This window comes from Chenopodium album, chromosome 3 (assembly GCF_948465745.1).
Source record: "Chenopodium album chromosome 3, dcCheAlbu1.1, whole genome shotgun sequence".
NCBI lineage: Eukaryota > Viridiplantae > Streptophyta > Magnoliopsida > Caryophyllales > Amaranthaceae > Chenopodium > Chenopodium album.
In genome coordinates this window covers 66,391,346-66,405,832 of record NC_137836.1, presented here as the reverse complement: position 1 = coordinate 66,405,832, position 14,487 = coordinate 66,391,346, and the positions used below count along the sequence as shown (strand labels likewise).

The 14,487-nt window shown below is 34.9% G+C and overlaps 1 pseudogene; it reads right to left on the bottom strand.

Moving 5' to 3' along the window:
* Positions 1 to 3,049: 3,049 nt before the first annotated feature.
* On the bottom strand, positions 3,050 to 14,261 carry LOC145625236 (uncharacterized; annotated as a pseudogene).
* Positions 14,262 to 14,487: the final 226 nt, after the last annotated feature.

Here is a 14,487-nt window from a genome sequence, read left to right as displayed (position 1 = left end):
ATCGCTTGAGGAACTGCTAGAACTGATATCAGAATTCATGAGCTTATACTGAGTTAGTTCAACATTCAGAAGAATACTTTCATTCTTAATTCTATCAGCTATCTCAGTTATGTGTTTGTATTTAAAATCAAGTTCTCTTAGTTTGCTTTGAGACTTGGTATAGGCTGTTTCTAACCAAGCACCATGTTCTTTGCAAACCTTAAGAGCTTTTTCACATTTATTCAACTTCACACATGTATCTCTAAAGAATTCTTCTTCTTCTAAACATAAATCTATCAAGACATCTTTAGAAAAAGTTTTAAGCTGTTTAGGATCAAGAAATACCTCTTTTGGAGTTCCTCAAGGTAAGCCTTTTCATCATCTGATTTGGCCATTAAACAGAGATTGGCTGTCTCCTCTTCTGGTTGGTCATCATCTTCTTCTTCACTTTCTGAGTCTCCCCAAGCTGCTATCATAGCCTTCCTCATGTCTGACTTTTGATAGTTTACTTTGCTGAATTTTTCTCTTCCCTGATCCTTAGCCTTTCCTTTCCCTTTATCATTTTCCCAAGGGGGACAATCTATGATAAAGTGATCTGGAGATCCACACTTGTGGCAGTTGTAGTCAGGCTTTGGATTTGAGGTCTTTTTCCCGAAGTTCCTTGAGGTTCGGCCTTTCTTGAACATCTTTTTAAATCTTCGCACAATTAGGGCAGCCTCATCCTCATCCACTTCTGAGTCTTCCTCCTCATCAGCCTTAAGATCCAATCCCTTGTTCCTCATGGGTTCATTGTTGACTCCAAGGTGTAGCTCATAAGACATGAGATAACCTGCTAGTTGTTCAATATTGAACTTGGTAAAGTCCTTCGTTTCCTGAAAGGCTGTCACCTTAGCTCTCCACCTCTCATCTTGTGGAAGACTTCTAAGGACCTTCCTAACCTGCTCATCTGTAGGAATCTGTCTACCAAGGGAAACCAACTCATTTATGATGTTAGTAAAACGGGTTAGCATCTCTTGAATGGTTTCCTTAGGCTGCATTTCAAATCTTTCATACTTAGACATAAGTAGATCGATTTTTAAGCGTTTAACCTCATTAGTTCCTTCATGAGTAATCTGCAGCAAATCCCAGATTTCCTTAGCGTTCTTACACCCCATGACACGATTGTGTTCGTGAGGTCCAAGTCCACAGTGGAGCAATTTCATAGCCATAACATTTATTTCCATTTTATCAAAGTCTTCTTTTTCATATTCAGACATAGGCTTAGGGATTACCTCGTTCTACGCATTTGTTTTGGTGACTTCGAAATCACCAACCTCGATGACCCTCTAGACTTGGTAGTTCTCGGCCTTGATAAAGATCTCCATGCGGTTCTTCCAGTGGGTATAGAACATGCCGTTGAACATAGGAGGCCTTTGTGTTGAGTATCCTTCCTCGAGCTTCTCATGAGTATTCATTTTCTCCAAGACCTTTCTTCTTCAGGGTTTCCTGATTTTCCTAGAAGTTAGGCTCTGATACCAATTGTTGTTTCAAAGAATACTACAAGAAGGGGGGGTTGAATTGTAGTATGAGAGATTAGCCAAACTTTTTGCGGAATTAAAATTAAGTTAGCTAAAGGAACTGAAAGATTAACTAAAGAAACTAAAGAATGCAAGAGAGATTTTACGTGGAAAACTCCTTGACCACTTGGGATTTTGGGAAATGAATCTTCACTATAATAGGGAAAATGATCCTATTACAAGCTAACAACTCAAACTCAAGTTCCTCTACGAACTTAAGACCCTGAGGAACAAGTCACCCAACTTGTTACTCTTCTCTTCTCTTTCTCTCTTCTCACTTCTCTGCTCTCTCTTCTCTTTCTCTTCTCTTTCTCTTCTCTTCCTCACTTCTCTTTCTCATACACAAACGTTCACTCGAACTTCCCCATTCCCCAAATTACAACTCGAAAGAAAACAAACTCTAGTATAAGAACATTAAGAACACTCTAATGAACTTGTGTGGAATTGACACTTGACTCGATTTGAAGCTTGAAAACTTATGTAAGCAAGGGTGAGATTTTCCTTCTGAAATTAATGGCTATTTATAGATCAATAAATGCTTTGGAAAATCCTCTTTGTGCAGCAACACCATTACGCCACTACTCATACCCACTAAGAAGATCATGTCCCTATAATTAAGGAACCATGAACTCCTTAATGTGCAAACCCATGACTGAAGAAGAACTTGGGAGAGTAGGCCGCAAGTTTTGGAAAACATGGGAGATTTTATTTTGTAAAAGATATTTTCCGAAAATCAGAAAAAGAAATAAAATAAAATCTTTTTAACTTGAGAAAAAGATAAACTTTTAAATGATAACGGTTTTCCTAAAAACTTCATCTTTTAGACCAATTCCACACAGATTTTTCGAGTGCTATTTAATATCTTATACCTACATAAATCCTAAAATATAAAAATTCATTTAGTCTTCATATTCTCTGATGAAGCTCCTACTCCGAGGCTTTTGTTCTTTGGGAGGAACTTCTCTTCTCTAGTCTTCATTTCTGAAGCGCCAGTTCCTGTGAGGGAACTCTTCTATAAGGATAGCTATGCTTCTGGCCTTCTTGTTCCGCATGGTATTTTTACAAGACCCTTTATTCTCCTAGTCTTTGTAACTGAGTACACACTTAAACAATCAAGCACTTATTAGTTTGTAAGTAAGTGAGGTTGTGTCATCATCAAAATCATTAAGTCCAACAAATACTCTTATGCCTTGCAAACATTTTTTTAACATTAACAGGAGCTAAGTTGGAATGGAGTGAGGGACATAGAAAAGACAGATTGCACAAAGTTCACTGCAAAATGAAAGTTTAGTCAGTTGTTTAATTGCACTCGAAACATCTAATGAAATGCATTCACAAATTTATCACTAGATACTGAAAATCTTTACATTCGAAAAAATTCTTATCATCAAACCATCATTAAATCTATGAACAAACACTTAAGGAACTCGACATTCTGAACTAAGAAAAAAACTGGGGTATTTATTTGTACCTTCAACTATTGTTTTCTTCTGACATTACGAAAAATCTACAAACTAAAAATGCTGCACACTAAACCTCCATTCCCCTTTCACTAGATCATAGGAGACAAATTCGGCACCTTGTTTTTCAGCTGCCTGCTTCAACTTCTCAATGTATTTCTCAACCATTTTCTCACTAGTATGCTGTTTTCCAATCTTGTCAACACATTTAATATTCAATAGAGTAACTTCAGCTGCCTTGGTAAGGCCTTGTCCAACTTGAGGCTTCTCACTCTCATCATCATACACTATCACCTCTCGATAATTGAAGTGAACTAAGGAGTCAAGATTGAGTCCACGTACATTTGTCTCCCCGTAAAACTTCACCCAACCAAAGCCATCTCGGCCCACTACAAAGTCCTTTACATGGGAGCAAAATCCTGGATTAGATCTTTCAATTGATGCTAACTTCTCAATTTTGGGCTCTGTGTAGTAGTAAGAGCGTTGTAGCTTTGGAAGCAAGAGCTCCAACTCTTTTGCACTGTCATTGGTTTTAGCAAAATCATCTTTATGAGAGATGGGTTCAGAACTGCTGATTTGGGCTTTCTTAGCATTGTCTGTACCTGACACGTCAGAAGAAATGAAACTAGGATCTCTACGTAAAATAATTCACAGCGCAAGTGACAATTATAGAGACATCAAAACTGTAGAAATCATAAATTGGCATAAATGATACTCCCTCCGTCCCCTTTTGATAGTCCCATATGGGCATTATCCACGGGAATTAATAAACACAAAAGAATAGTAAAAGTACATTGAAAAAGTAATTTGACATTAGGTATGCAAAAAAGTAGAGAGAGAAAGTAATAAGAGTACATGGGAAAACAAAATTTACATGGGAAAGTTAAATTTGCACAAATATTGTTGCAAATTGGAGGAAATTTTGGTAAAAAATTAATATTAATGGTTGTTGGAAAAAGCAAATGGGGTGAACATTTTGGGACTAAAATTTGCCCATAAGGGACTATCAAAAGGGGACAGAGGGAGTACTATAGAATAAGGACACAAATTCATTCAAGTAGCTACACCCAGATGCTTAGTTTCTTATACAACACAAATATTAGAATAATAATTGGCAATCCCATCATATTCTGAGGCATCAGGAGACATATATGGTGGCCAGAATGGCAGAATGTGATATGATCTGGAAATGGGAACATACTTTATTCAAGGCTAGAAAATGAAACCAAGTCTTAGCTTAGACCGTCTCATACTTTTTTTATTGTGATACATTAACAAACTCACCTCCTTAACAAGTAATGTCACTCTCCCCTAGAATTAGAATTGGCACCATCTCATGCACGAGTTTTTATAAATCCAAAACATGAACACAAAAACAAAAGCCAATCAAGTTTCTGGAAGCCTTGTCCACGAGTCCTCCAAAATACTAAAATCATAGATATATTTCCCAACAGAACAAAATCAGGAACCTCAACTTTTTTTAACAAAACTATGTGCTTTTTGAATATCTTCTTTGTGTTTATTTTACTCAAAATTTCCTCACCTTTGTAATAAGATTTCTTATCATAGGTAGTGTCTCATTTATCATTAATCCATTTTATACTTTGTTGCCTGTATAGTGGAAATGTATGATGCATCAAAACCTATGAAATATGTATATGCACACATAATCTGCAGATCACAACCTGGCATATAAATCTTTAAAGGATTTTAGAACAAGATAGAAAAAAATTAGGAAAAGCTCCTAAAACAGTCGGACCAATTTATCAGAGCTTGACTAAAAACACACAAAATGAATGACATACCATCCTCATACTCCATAGTAGCTGCATGATTGAGTGCAGATGCCTCTTTTTTGGAAGCACCGTCAAAGGTTGGCTCGGTGGATGCAGCAATCACTGATCTAGGATTCTCCCTTGGAATTATATAATTATATCCCTTGCTTATATTTAGACCTTCTGCAGCCTGATCAAAGAAGGGCACCTATATTGGACAATGAGTGGAAACAAAGACTTCAACAAAGTAAGGGATAATAAAAAGTACAAATACAACAAATTCACTGAATTTCAACATAAATAATACCCTCCTCACCTTTTTACCATCACTGCTAGGATGATATTTCCTGACACTCACTGTCAACGGCTTAAGTGAATGGTGCCTTGATGTAAAATAAGATGTAACTCTGGTTTTTGCAGGTTTACTAGACACCTATTTTGCACAATAACATAGCCCGTGAGATTTTTAAAAGAAAATAATGCTAAATAAAAAAAATGTTTATTTTCAATGTAGCATGGAAAGCGTGTGGAAATACTCACGGGCATGCTAGACATTCCATGTTGAATAAATGAAGAATGGGCAGAGTGATCCATCATTGGCTAGAATGTTGCAGTCTCAGATCCAAAAGGATCTTTCACAGCTATAATGCTTTTCGTGACCTTATTTGTTGATGTGAACCTATAAAGAAATAAGATGATTGCCTCAATATTTTGTGGTTAGTCAACTAATTGATTTTTTTTAAAAAAATGTATACAGCAAAATGCATGAAATAAAAGTATGATACTACTGAACAAATTTTTACAACAATAAAAATGAAGATAAAAACATTAGCTTAATATTGAGGAGGATCGGGCTGAGGCGAGCCAACATCGAGTGAAACACCTCCATTATTCCCTAATGGTTACAAGAAAATAGCAAAGAAAGTTAAAATGCTGTGCCAAAAATAGCATTTACTAATATATGATAGATGTTGCACGCAGAAACCGTTAGTATATTTTCATAATGATCATATGAACTCTTTAAAAATACCTGCTGAGACAAGAGGTGTTATCTAGGGAGATGATGCTTGCTGATGAGGGAAGACAAAAGGAGGTTAGTAGAACAAATTAAGCAAGAAAATATTACCAAAAAAAGAAAAGAATTAAAATATCCAAGAGACAGCAATGAGCATAAAACTATAACATAATCCAAACAAGAAAATCATGTATTGCAATTTCAACCAGATCAGATGCAAATTACTTGATGAGCAACACACAGAAAGAAGTGATAGGAAGTTCAGAAAAATACTGCGCATTACTTACAATTGTATGGATCGCCGAATTTCCATTGTTTGGCCATGGTTTTGTCAATCTAATAGCAAAACTACTTGCTACTTGGTCACGTCCATTTCCGGTAGATGGTGAGTGGATTGACAGGTGTTTAGGTGTTGTTCTTAAGTAATCAGGCCAAAGTCTTAAATCTTGAGTTGATAACTGAGGATTATGTAGTAGCTGATTATTAGGATCACCGGCAGTAACTTGGTCGCATCCAGATCCAGTCATAATGGGTGTTCTGGTGTTAAATGCAGATAGATTTGGTGATGGGATTTGGAAAGTAGGAGTATTCATATTTGTTGAGAACGCTGGAGCACTACAGGATGGAGTAGGGATTCCTAAGAAACTTGTAACTAAAGGAAGAGGGATGCTCAAGTGATGTTTGTCAATCCCTTGTGCCTGGTTACTGACTGAATTCTGCTGGATTGAAAAACATAAAAAACAAAATTCAAAATTATTTGATAGCAATATTATCAATAGACTTCTACAGACTACAGCAGCAAGTGATGAAGGTATAAAGAAGAGAACAAAAGATAGAAAAACTTGTAACATATTAAGCATGCATACCTCCTGATTTTAGGCCATAGTTCTCCCATCTCAATTCTTCATGGCTTTTACCAGCGTAACAAGGCATGCCTGATATTGAAATTAGCCTACAATTTTTTAAATCATCCTTAATAATGGTTTGCTCATATGATTTACTTCTGCATCCTGTATATTTGCCACAAAAAAAATTGCATTAACTTTACATCACAAAGAAAAAGCTCATAAAATTTACCTGAACAAAGATGTGGCGAACTGGCGGGAAACCAGCAGCATTAGAAGAATGTATACAAAAATAATAATTCTGCATTTGGACAGCTTGTGATTTTGTTTAAATTAGATTATTACTACCCTAAATAGAGCTTTGGGTGGGGCATACTCAAAATAAAGTCCCTAAGGCAGCAGGACCAAGAAATGATATACTATTTCTTATTCATGGTATCCACTATTGTTTTTTACTTTTGGGTGGCAGATACATTAAGAATTAGTACAACTTTTGCAAAGCCTTCCTGTTGTTTAGAATATGATGATTGCAAAGTAGAATTGTTATCACTACAATCCGTTAGTAATCAGACATTACCTCCAAAGTTTCCAGCATACATAGTTCAAGCGTGAGAGAAATTTATTGCCTCATCCCGTTAGTACAAAAGTGTTGGAGGATATATAAAATTAATCCATAGGTGTATATTATTTTAAAATAATCACACAGATTTTTAGCATATCAATATTAATCAGGATTCCATGATTCATTGCAACTAATTATGCCCAAAACATACAAACTCTAATGACTCTGTATCACAAGTCTCTGTAGGATCAACAAACCCAATCACAAGTTTCTCACTGAAAATCCAAATTTCCCTAGTCTCGGTCACACTTGAGACTTGACATTGATAAAAACTGAAGAATGTTAAGATGGTCAAAAGACAATCAACAAAAACCCTCACAACAGTCACAAGTCAAACATTTTATCCAGAAATTATTCAGTTCTTCAAATTAGTAATTCCAAGTGATGGTCATAACTGATATTGTTTATTTACGTAACTAAACTTAAATGGAGCCCAAAGAACCAAAAAAATGTGCAGGTGTTCCAACAATTTAAAGATAATGTATTCATAGTGTGAAATAAAAGCAGATAACAAAGATAATAAATTAATCATAAAATTCACTATTTCACCTGCTGGTAATGATGGGGTAGCCACAAAACTAGAAGTTGAAAATGGGTTGGCAGGCATTATTCCAAGTGCATTTGATGTTTACCCAAAATTTGACCCTGTGACATGTGAAGCTGGTGCATTTCTCAATGGCATAAACGCAGCTGCATTGCTACTATTATTACTGGTAAATCCAACTATTTCAGGTGGTCCACAAGCTCTCGCTGATGTATCTCCAATTCCTAGATCATAAAATGAAATATTTCGAAGAAGATATTGTTTACATCATCAGTAAGATGTTTGACATGGAAGCTAAGGAAATGGAAACCCCCTCCAAATGTAATCTATTAGGGGGTAGGGTAGTAGAACGACTCAGTGGGTCACATAGAGCAAGAGAAAGTATAAAACACATAAAGCTCCAAAGTCTTGATCAAATAATTGAAGTTCATATAGCCTCGTGTCAGCAAACTCTATGTAATAGAATGATTTCCTAAGTTTAGGAAGCCAAAGGAATGAATCTCCTCAACAGGTGAATACTGATTTTAGACCCTGTCATCTTTGAATGCTCCGCAAGCTCACAAGAAAGAAAGTACTAATTGAGTAAGGGCTAAGTGCTCAATAGGAAAAAGTAAGATATAAGAGGATAATCTATTTAAAGCAATACACATCCTGTCTGTTACTCGTTGTGAAACGATGAATTGTCATACATGGGATTAAAGGAAAAGTTATCGGAATCGGAATTTTACTTTGAATCGGTGAGTAGGGTATAATCGAATCGTAGAATCGTACAATTCTACCAAATTGTAAAATTGGGCTTCAAAATGTAACAAATGACTCATACATAATTTTATAGCAATGAGAATGATAATAATATGTATTGTAAATAACATAATATCGACAGTACAAACATAAAATAGTTTTTGAAGTAATTTCGCACGCGCATAACTCAAACAATACACCATAAATTATAAAGTCGGATTATTGGTACATATTCATAACCATGAGAGTACGCGAAAATTGTTATTAAATTATGAAAAAAAATAACGTTGTTGACTCGCAAAATTGTTTCCCCTAGACCCATGCATAATAAAAAATTCCAATAATAATAGAAAACTAAGTGTCAAGTTAGTTCATTTAACAAGATAGCTAAAGAACGACAACTACAACAAACTCATGTTATAAAAGTGTTTTTTATATGCCCAAAGTTGAGTGCATAAGACTCATGAATACATTTTTATGCCCACAAAATTTAAATGGTTGGATAGATCTTAAAAGTTATTTAAATTGATGTTTCATAAGCTTTATTATGAGTTAGATTGAATAATATATAAGTCATTGACTAAAGTTAGGTTCGACTTTGACACCCTTACACTCTTTAGTCTAAAACATTAAATATGTAAATGATATGGGTACGAAACTAATTCTATTCGAATGTAGACTTTAAGAGCTTTCCAATGATATGCTATAAGCCTAATTCCGACTTCGAAATAAAAAATTATGGGTTTCAAAAAACAGGTTTTTTGCAGGAGTGGAAACGGTAGAATCGGTATAGAATCGTAGAATCAGTATCGATTCCACCGATTCTAACCGATTCTACCGATTCTATGAGCGATTTCACAACATAACAATTCTACCACCAATTTACATCGTTTAGGTGGATTAGGACCGTAGAATCGTACGATTCTACAATCCGAATCGCGATTTTAATAACACTGATTAAAGGTCAATGTTTTTCACCGGCCATGAATTAATAAAGATTGTGGCATACTCCTATGCCTTAATGATTATTCCTATCACGTCATTGACAATCACTCAGTATACATTGCTACTGTTTCATTGCCCATAAAAGCATACCCTCAAGAATGATGCTTAAGAACTTTTATTGGAGATCTAAGAGTAAAAGGCTTAGGAAACTGATTAATATCGAGAGGAAACTACTATATAATGTGGATGTAATATTAAAAGAAAAAAAGAAAACACAGTTAGGCAATGAAACTATATGCACCATCATCAATGAATCAACATAAAACAAGAAGCAGCAACATTCAAATGTACAGTATCAATAATGAAAAGGAAATGCAGATATTTACCACATAAAGGATGCAGAAATTAAGCAAGTACCACAAAAAACTACAACTTCTTTGATTGATATTGGGGAATAGCAGGATTTAAACCTGCATCTTCTCCTGGGTAGGAGAAGACTTACCATTTTTATTATATTCGCAAATATACAATATCAATGTTGAAAAGAAAAGGTAGATATTCACCAATCACCACACAAAGGATGCAGAAAATATGCAAGATTAAGTACCAGCATAATGTTACAAGTTTATGTAATTTTGGACAAATAGTGAGGACTGGTCCTACAGCCCCTCCTCGAGGGAAGAGTATCCTAAACTATAAGAGATATTGTGGCTGCAATATGTGCCAAATAGAACATATGACCATCAAATAATCATGACTAAAGAAAGTACCAATATTCAAAATCAAAGCAACCAAATCATAAACATATTAGTTAGCTTCAACTTGTTTCCCCTTCCTAGATTCTTCTTTAGATTAGGCTATTACACTAATTACAGCATAACCTATGACAAAGAGCATTGATTCAATAACTAGTACCAAATAAGTATCACTCTCTTCCATATTTACCTTCACCTATCATAAAATCTATCCAATTCAACTATTCAGAAAGCTATTATATCTAGAGGCTTGATACATGAGTACATGATACACCACCTCCCCTACGAAAAAAGAAAGAAGAGAAGAAAAACAAATGAAAGTAGAACCGATACATGTATTGAAGGTGGTAGGAGAAGTCAGAAATGAAGATGATGATGCTCCAAATTATCCAGTCGAAGCTCCACCAAAAAGTGACTTCTGTATTGAGATTTTTGGGATGGCTTCACACTCTATTGTATTACAAGCAACTGAATTATGTCCAGGAATTCTCTTATTCCCAAATAACGACAAGGTAAAAAAAATAAAGAAGAGGAACAAGAACCTTGTCCAAACACTGTAGACTTGAAATAAAGAATGTATAAAAATATAAATAGATAAAGGAATCAGAGTTAAAAATATCAGAAAATTGTGTGTTTAGCAAATGACAGATGAGAATGCAATAAATGATATGCATCGGTAGTTAAAATAACTTAGAAGGCCTAAGTTCTCAAACATGAACAATACAAAAGCACACGAACTACTACGGAGTAATATGAAAAATAAACTCCCCATGGAAACAAAATCATGTTAAATAGATTTGACAAGGAAGCACGAAAATAAGTAAAAGCCAAACAATAAATGCTTCAATTAAGGATTAATACAGAAACCAAACATGATGATGACATACCTCCAAATGCTCCTCTTGAAGTAGTAGAACCAAATGGACCATCATTTCCAACGTTTGTGGTCCCAAATGTTGATGACGATCCAAAGAAAGCAGTTGGTTGTCGTCCAATTGCTGGCACATAGAAGCAAACAGAGAAATCAGCACAAAATGACCAGAGAGCCATGGATTTGACTTCCTCTTAAATCATATAAATTCTAGAACTGCCAAGCTATGGACATAATCATATAAATTATCAAGGGAATATTCAGAAGAAAACAAAATGATCCTAAAAATACATTGTGAAAAACCTGACATGAATCATTCATCACTTACTCAAGGATGGAGAAGAAGCCGACGACACTCCAAATACACCAGTTGATTTTCCACCAATAAATGATCCCTGATTAATGAAACTTGGGGAAGCATTACTTCCGGTTATACTAGGAGTTGATTCGAATTCCTACCCTTTCCAAACAAACTTGACATTCCCAAAGAAGACGATGTTGATCCTAATACATTGGTTGTACTACCCCCAAAAATTAACCCTTGGGACGGTAAACTTGTAGTACCTGTTGTATTTGGAGCGAACACATTACTCAAATTGCTACCATTTCCAAACAAACTTGACGTCCCCAAGGAAGAAGATGCTTCTCTAAATACATTGGTTGTAGTACCCCTATAAGCTGACCATTGGGTAGATACATTAGGGAAATTTGTAGTCCCCATTGCATTAGAATCAAACGGATTACTCGAATTGCTACCACTCCCAAACACACTTGAAATCCCCAAGAAGATGCTTCTCCAAATGCATTGGTGGCATTATAGCCAAAACCAGACCCTTGGGTAGATACATTAGGGAAATTTGTAGTACCCATTGCATTAGAAGCAAACAGATTATTCAAATTGCTACCACTCCCAAACACACTTGACGTCTCAAAAGGAGATAATGAGGCACCAAATACATTGGTGGCATTACCACCAAAACCTTGGGAAGCAAACAAATTACTCAAATTGCTAACATTTCTAAACTCACGTGGCGTCTCTAAGGAAGCTGAAACTTTCCCGAACACTGTAAAATGGAGAATAAAAAAGCTCAAAGCCATTCAAAGTACTATATCCACAACAACACCTTAAGTATGTTAAGCATGCATGATTATACTACGTACATTTTTATATTTAATAGGTATACAGAGACCAAATCTTGCAGGTACTCTAAATATCCCAAATTTTTTCTATAGTCAATGAGAAATCAGGAAAAACTTCAATTAAGCATTTTTTTTTTTTGGGAGAATGGCAAAATTTCAAGTTTTTCTATCAAATCAACCCTTTTCCACTATTTTTGCTACAAATTTGATCATCAATTAAAACCCTAGAAGAAGAAATTCAACAATTACCATCAAAAAATTGCAAATAAGTAAAATGAATATACATAAAACCCTAAATATCAACCATTCAAATCCTAGATTAATGAAATTGAGCAATTATGAACAGAAACTTGTGAGATTTCAAAAAATAAATACTCCGAGTTAATTTTAAAAATTAAAAGACGTCGGAAATTACCTCCAGCCATCAATCCGGATCACTAGAAGCTTTAATAAATCACAATGAACGCAACAAATTTGAAATTTGAAAAAAAAAATTAGTAACATTAAAGCAAATTAATTATAGGAGAAAATATAAAAGAATCCATATATATATAGTGAAGAACTTAGCTTGAAAATGGAGCAGAAAATAATATAAATTGCCCAGAATTTTTGCTCGGCGTCAGAAGAACGCATAAGATCTTCAACTCCCGCATTTTTTTTTTTAATTTTTAAATCTGCAAAATCATACTCGGAGTCTCACACGATACATGTAGTTTGTATAATGTAATCCAATTAGTATTACATGCACCATGGTGCACATAGAATTATATATACCAGGCCCAATACACCATGGTCCAACAGAAAGAAGCCCAACCATTTTTTTTTTCACCATTGAATTTGGATATTCTTTTTTTTTTTTTCTACCTCTAAATTTTTTGAAAATCTAAGTTAAAACTTTTAACATCCATTTATTTATTTTGTTATTATATATCTAGTTTGTTCATATATGTTGCCTTTTTTTTTTACAAGAAATAGGATTTCATTGATAAAATAGAGCCAAATGGCACTTTACAATGCAAATAATTCTTAAGAAATCTAAACTCCCAACACAAAAATATATCACCATAAAGCAAAGTACAGTGTAGATTCGATCAACAATAGCCTTTATAAAAAACTTCTTTCGAAGTAATACAATCTGTGAGTTAGCACTAATTTGGCTTAAGATCCACTTATGCATAGTCGTCGTATGGATGAAAATACCTATGTGGTACTCTAGATACTTAGAGAAATTATGAAACCCTAAATCTTCATTCTTTGTCGGACGAATAATCACTAAAATTAATCTTCCAAGCAAACTGCAACTGCCCATTTCTAATCTTCCATAAGAGAAGAAAAGAAATCATACTCCAAACTCCCACAAACGGAGAGAACAAATCCAAAAATTGGGAACAAAACTCTCATAAAGAGAGTGAAAGGAGGATTATTAACAACTAAGCAATTAAAAAGTAAGGAAACAAAGGAATTGGGGCTTACCATCATCAAAGAGATGATGGCAGCCCCTTGCGGCTAGCGAGAAGATGAGGGGTTTTAGGGTTTTTTCTTTTAGAGAGAAGATGAGTTTCATATACGTTGCCTTTTATGTCCATATATATGTGTTGTATGAAGTAATAATTTGTGTATAACTTTTATCAAATATTTTGGTATGAAATAATAATTTATTTGGATGTTGTGTATTTCCTTCTTTTGTTGTTTAATACTTCGTATTTAATTATAGACCAACTACTGAACACCTTCAAGAAACTTCTGAACATCCACCAGAAACTTCTGATAAGACACCAGAAGCAATACAAAAGCCCTATAAACTTTTGATAAGCCCCTAGAATTTTCTGATAAGCCACCAAAAAACATAGAATCAATCTCAAAAACCTCTAAACCCCTAAAAAAACTTCTAAACCACAATTACTAACCACTGAACACCCTTCAAAACATTTTAACCACCTTCAAAAACCTCCGAACCTCCTACAAAAACTTTTGAACCCTAATTACAAACCACTGAGCACCCTTCAAAAACATTTTAACCACCTTCAAAAACCTCTGAACCCCAACCACAAACCACTGAACACCCTACCAAAACCCTTGAACCCCCTACAAAAACTTTTAACCCCAACCACAAACCACTAAACACCCTAAAAATACTTCTGAACCCCAACCATGAACCACTGAACACCCTACAAAAACCTTTGAACCCCCTACAAAAACTTCTGAACCCCAACCACAAATCACAAACCACTAAACACCC